General features: G+C 39.9%; 1 long non-coding RNA gene across 1 annotated transcript in view; it reads left to right on the top strand.

The window, feature by feature from the left end:
• Positions 1-814: 814 nt before the first annotated feature.
• The window catches only part of LOC147031106 (uncharacterized), a 4535-nt gene continuing 286 nt past the window's right edge, over positions 815-5063 (top strand). Inside the window, exons 1-3 of the long non-coding RNA XR_015055833.1 lie at positions 815-843; positions 4180-4258; positions 5058-5063. The exon at positions 5058-5063 is cut by the window's right edge and continues 286 nt beyond it. This is a non-coding gene — a long non-coding RNA (uncharacterized LOC147031106). The remainder of the gene's footprint in view (positions 844-4179; positions 4259-5057) is intronic.

Below are 5063 nucleotides of genomic sequence, written 5' to 3'. Positions count from 1 at the left end.
GTTTCATGGTCGTTTTAAAAAAAAAAAACATTTATAAATCGGTTTAACTGCCCCTGTAAGGATATATAAACTTTTAGGAAGGACGCACGCACGCACATACACAATCAAGAGAAAGTGGGAGGATGGAAATGATCTGTGGTGCGAGGGAGCGAAGCGACCGGAAACAAAATTTTGTAACTTTTACCTCATGTTTGTACATCATTCTAGTACACATTTTTATGCAAAATCAAAAGCACAGGTGACCACTTGAAACAGTTTTGATGATTATCTACAATGTATCAAAATAATTTATATCTTTGCTTTGATGATGTACATTGGAACGTGTGACTTAGTTTCACCGTCCAACCCATTCCCCCAAAACACTTTTCGCTCTACTTAACTCAACAAGCTCCTCTTTCTTTCTTTCTTTCTTTCTTTCTTTCTTTCTTTCTTTCTTTCTTTCTTTCTTTCTCTCTCTCTCTCTCTCTCTCTCTCTCTCTCTCTCTCTCTCTCTCTCTCTCTCTCTCTGAATCCCGAGTGTTGCATGTTCCTATTATCGCCTCTGAAGGTTCATTTCACTCACTCATGTTAACTTATCTGCACAGGTGATGTGTTTATCTTCAAGATCAAGCATCTATGATGGGGAGAAGATACGTCCCATCATTTCCCAGGTGAGCTGAGCCTGCATTGACATCATTATTGGTGGTGTTCACTGTGTGGTTTAAAATCAGGATTTTTCAAATGAACAACAGTTGTTGGAAACTCCTATTTGCATAACGTCCCGTTAATTCAGTGCTTTCTTTCCAGTCGGCATCTGCGTTCAGTTACATCCACAGCAAGAACATCATGACCGGGAACATTAAGGTAAAACTAATCTGAACAAAACCTCATGAGGATGTTGTTATAGAGGGACATCAGTGAAACACTATAATAGAAGGGAGAGGTTTTTCTATTAGTCCAAGAGATAGCAGGATGTTAATCATGTGTCTGAGGCCTAAAGGTTTGTGGTCATTTTCTGGGGGTAAATTTTGTGTGGAATTCAAAAATTCATTTCTTGCAGTCCTCAGCCTGCCAGGTAATGAGTGAGAGTCCTGTGATTCATAGCCCCACAAGGTCAATTTTATTCATAGTACCATAAGATCGAAATTTAATTTTTTTGAGCCTAAAACTATCTCCTATAGTATGTGAGGTATCAAAATAAATGTCACGAAATGATAAACCAAGAAGGAATCTGAAGAAGTAAAGAGCAAAGATGGAGTCATCAGGAGGAACCTGGACAGGATTCGGGTTTCAGCCGGTACTCCACAACCCTCAAGCCCATCCAGGTGCAACCAAGTGAGCCTTACAGAAAATTTTCTGCAAGAATTCACCTCTCCTTCAAGAGATAGATAACGAACGAGAGAAATAGAGGGTAAAAGATGAAAGAGAAGAAAAAGCAAGAATTAGAATGAATAAAGAGAATTGCAAAAAAAAATGAGGAAAAAATTTGAAAGGAACAAAGAACAAAGATGTCAGGAAAAACCCAGACAGGTAGATTTAATCAGCGACTCCCCAAGCTCAAAGATAGCAACATGTAAAGCCACCAGAGGTTTGTCAGTAGGGATGCACAGTCCACACAGCATCAGGACATGGTACAAGCACAATGAAACAGAAAACGAAGAAGGAACCCGAAGAAGTAAAGGGTAAATATGGCGTCATCAGGAGGACCACCTGGATAGGATTCCACAATAATTCAATTCTCAGGCGTTTTTAGGTCAGTGGAGGGTGGGGAAGCTCTTAAGGAAGGAAGTGATGATGGAATTGTGATGAGTAAGGCCAGGCAGGAAAATAGAATTTCAGGAAGGGAAAAGTTAAATATATTCTATACCAATGCCAGAAGTTTAAATAATAAGATGGAAGAGCTTGAAGCCAAAGTACATAGCAAGAAGTACGATACAGTTGCAGTGAGTGAGACATGGTTCAAGGAGGAGAGTAACTGGAGGACAAGATGAGAAGGCTACAAGGTGTATCGGTGTGATAGGAAGGAGAGAATAGGAGGAGGAGTAGCAATCTGGGTAAAGGACAACATTGCATCAAGAGACAGGGGTGACATTAAGGAAGAAATAAATGTTGAGAATTCTGTGTGGGTCGAGATTAGAGATTGTAAAAACAGTAAAATCCTGGTAGGATGCTTTTATAAGGCTCTGGGTGTGAAGGAAGAGGAGGAAGGAGGAGTATATGAATAATTCAAAAGGGCATGTGGAAAAGGAAGAGTATTGATGATGGGGGATTTTAACTTGCCAGGGATAGATTGGGTCCAGGAACAGGGAAAAGGCAGAGCGGATGAGGATTTCCTAGTTTTAATCCAGGATTGCTTTTTAACCCAGTCTGGAGATAAGCCCACCCGGGGGAGTGCAGTGTTAGATCTCCTTTTAAGTAACGAGCCCAATATGGTGGAGGAGGTGGAGGAAGGGGAGCATTTCGGAGCAAGTGACCACAACAGTGTGTACAAAGATTCTGTTAAGGGTTAGAGTTCAGGATGGTAGAGTAAGGCTTTTCGATTTCAGGAAGGCAACGTTTGAGGGAATGAGGAGAGAGTTGGGTGATGCAGATTGGGAGAAGCGAACAATAGGACAATCGACATCAGAGAAATGGGAAACCTTCAAGGACCAAATGTGTAGAGTGCAGAGTAAGTACATTCGAATGAGGTGCAACACTAGAAGCAGAAAGGAGGTCAGGGTGGTTGAGCAGTGAGATAATGAATGACATTAAGAAGAAGCAGAAGAAGGCATTCATGAGGGATAAAATAACAGGACTGGAGTTAGATTTATATCACGATGGGAGTAAACAGAGGCAAGTTAAGAAAATAACTTGGCAAGGCAAAAGAGAGGATGAGAAGGACATGGCTAAGAATATTAAACATAACAGCAAGGAATTTAATTACATCAGGGGAAAAGAACAGGTTAGGACCAGTGTGGGCCCATTGAGGAATATCACCGGGAGAGTGGTTGGTGAGGAAAGTGAGATGGCAGGCTTATTAATCAGGTATTTTGCTTCAACTTTATAAAAGAACAGTCAGGAGAATTGCCAATAGCTGAGGATCTATCAAGATAATGAAAGGTAGAGATAAAATAAGTGCAGATGAATTATTCAACAGAGTAGACAGTGATAGGATCAGGGGCATTGCCTGATAGTAAAGAAGAGGAGAGTTAAGATGGTAGTAAAGCAGGGGTCCTTCACTCAGGGGTCTCCCTGGAAAATTAGTGGCAGCAGAAACAGTAGATAAGTTTAAATTAGAATGGGATAGGTACCTGGAAGTTATGGAGATCGAGGGGTATAGGGATGTTGGCAGGATTTTTAGGTAGTTTGAGCATTGATGGGTGAATGTGTGCATGTGTATGGAGTGCTGTTGGTGGGGGTCTCGCCAAGGGGTGTTGTGTGGTTGATTTTGTGTTTTTTTTACCCAAGGCCATGCAGCCTCTTCTGGGGGGTGGGGGGGGGGACTACAAAAAACGCATAAAACACGGAATTAAATTTTTTTTTTAATTGCATTTTCTTCTTTTGATCTTGTGTTGATAAATTAGTGTGGTGTTGATGTAGGGCAGGCATGATGGGCTGAATGACCTCCACCTCGGTCAAATTTCCTTGTGTGTCCTTGTGATTTGGGTTTCAGCTACAACTCCACAACCATCAATCCCATCCAGGTGTAGCCAAGTGTGCCTTACAGAAAAATTTCTGCAAGAACTCACTTCTCCTTGGAGAGATAGATAACGAAAGAGAGGAATAGAGAATAAAGGAGATGAAAGAGAACAAAAAGTAAGAATCAGAATGGATGAAAAAATTCGAAAAAAATGTGAAAGGAACAAAGAACAAAGAACAAAGATAAGACACACAAAAAAAACACATTTATACACTATTACGACTGTTTTATGGCTAATATTTTCCAAAATTTAACAAAAAAGCTTTTTTTGCATGATAAATACTTTCATTTTAGCGAATGTCAACAACAGAAAAAATGGTCGAGTTTGAAAAACAGTTAGAAATTACCAAAACTTTTGTTGCTGTCAAAAAATGCCTGATTATTTAGCATTTTCAAAATGTAACATTCTTACGTGTGTTTTGTACTGTTAGCTCCAGTAATCTAAATCATCATTTGATGAGTCATAATGAAGCTCTTCATCATCATCAATGGCTTCAATGTCGTCATCTATATGTTGGCAGAAATCTTGAGGTATCTGGTCACCGTCAAGTCAGCTGACTTCATCAGAACCTGCATTCTTTTTCCATCCATTATTTTGTGGTGAGTCCTTGTCCTAAACACAAGTGTTGAGAAGGTTTTATTGCACCCCTTGTTGTGGAATAAACAGAATTTTGTGCTCCACTTTCAATGTATCTTTCAACTCTCTCACTGATTTGGTTGTTTATTAAGGAACCTGTATACAGGACACAGAAAAAACGAGACTATATCTGTTGGATTCCCTTGTCCTTGTGCAAGAGCATCTGCTGTTCAGGAACATTGTAATTCTTGACAGTCCACTTTCATTTGTAATATTGCTGCTCTCAAATCTAAGGCAGTCTGTATGACTTTTGCTTCGGGAAAATATACATAGTCAAAAAGGATCTTGCTGGTCCCTTTCACGACTGAATAACACTTCCTTGTCGGTTGATAATTTTAGCCATACTCAGCTGTCCAGTGAATTGCTTCATAATTTTTACACCCAGACTTTGACTGCTGTACAGCGAGTCACTGGATCCATTTTCTGCGAACATAGATAAATATCTTGAGTGGAGGGACATCAATAGTTCAGGCTTTTTCTGCTCAAGCAGATCAGTTTTAATGTAATCAGAGTGACCAGAGCTTTCTTATGCAATTCACGAATCAGAGAATAGTCACTACTCGGTTTGGTTTGCAACCGTTCTGCTCTCTTATGATAAGCCTTTCGGCAAGAATGTCCTTTGCTGCAAATATGATGCTTCCAATTTTAACAGTCATGGCATGATCACTCAGTTTTTCTACAGATTCCTTGATTTTGGATTCTGCATCAATAGTTTGACTATCCCCAGTTGTTCATGACGTTTTAATAAGTGTTTCTTTGCAGTTGCAG

This window comes from Eptatretus burgeri, chromosome 3 (genome assembly GCF_056783735.1).
Source record: "Eptatretus burgeri isolate ZD-2024b chromosome 3, Ebu_testis_v1, whole genome shotgun sequence".
NCBI lineage: Eukaryota > Metazoa > Chordata > Myxini > Myxiniformes > Myxinidae > Eptatretus > Eptatretus burgeri.
This window is presented reverse-complemented; position numbering and strand designations above follow the sequence as displayed.